Source organism: Sinocyclocheilus anshuiensis, unplaced genomic scaffold, assembly GCF_001515605.1.
Source record: "Sinocyclocheilus anshuiensis isolate Anshui unplaced genomic scaffold, SAMN03320099.WGS_v1.1 scaffold1365, whole genome shotgun sequence".
Taxonomy (NCBI): Eukaryota; Metazoa; Chordata; class Actinopteri; order Cypriniformes; family Cyprinidae; genus Sinocyclocheilus; species Sinocyclocheilus anshuiensis.
In genome coordinates this window covers 887,487-888,213 of record NW_015551032.1, presented here as the reverse complement: position 1 = coordinate 888,213, position 727 = coordinate 887,487, and the positions used below count along the sequence as shown (strand labels likewise).

At 31.1% G+C, this 727-nt stretch overlaps 1 protein-coding gene across 1 annotated transcript in view; it reads right to left on the bottom strand.

The window, feature by feature from the left end:
• The window catches only part of LOC107661219 (extracellular matrix protein FRAS1-like), a 133,051-nt gene that overhangs the window by 11,625 nt on the left and 120,699 nt on the right, over positions 1-727 (bottom strand). The window lies entirely within an intron of this gene.

Genomic DNA, 727 nt, shown 5'->3' with positions numbered 1-727 from the left:
GATGATCTAAACGAGAGTGTATATTATATGTTGGTACATAGGCAATATATTAGTGTTCTAAGAATCTTTAGTAATTTGATTCGAGTTCCATTTGCAAATTACCATGCCCTCACGCAAAGGGTTGTAAAACTCCCCAGTATCCAACCTCCCGCTTGAAACTTCAGTTTCTCATTGGACAAGCCCATCCTAAGAGGTGGGATATAGTCTTATTAATTGATACATTAAGTATAATTTGTGCCTTTTTACAAAGGTGTGTTTGAACTAAGAAACTGATGTTTCCTTCAGCCTGTAGAAGATTTATGCTACATGCTCTGAGTAGTATTGTACAGTAAGAAAGTTATTTTCCTTAACCAGGAAATTAATGTTCTTATAATTAACAGACAGTTGACACTGAGAGGTCAAATAAATACTTACAGCGGATCTAAATATTTATAATTAATTATAACTAGTTATGATTAATTATTCATATTTACCCTTTGAGCTGATTCGCTACACACATGATGATGAAGATCATCATTTTAAAAAGGATGATACTTTCTAGTCAATACAATATTTTTTAAAGTAGTGTGTACATATTAAATTTCACTGACTTGATCTTGAAGCTTCTCAGAAAAATTGGCACGTTTTTATGGATTAACCATGTAAAGAGCAATTTAGTTGAGCCATTTGAACATTTATACAAGTTAAAGGAATGTTCCAAAAAAAAAAAAAAAAAGACAAAATTAAA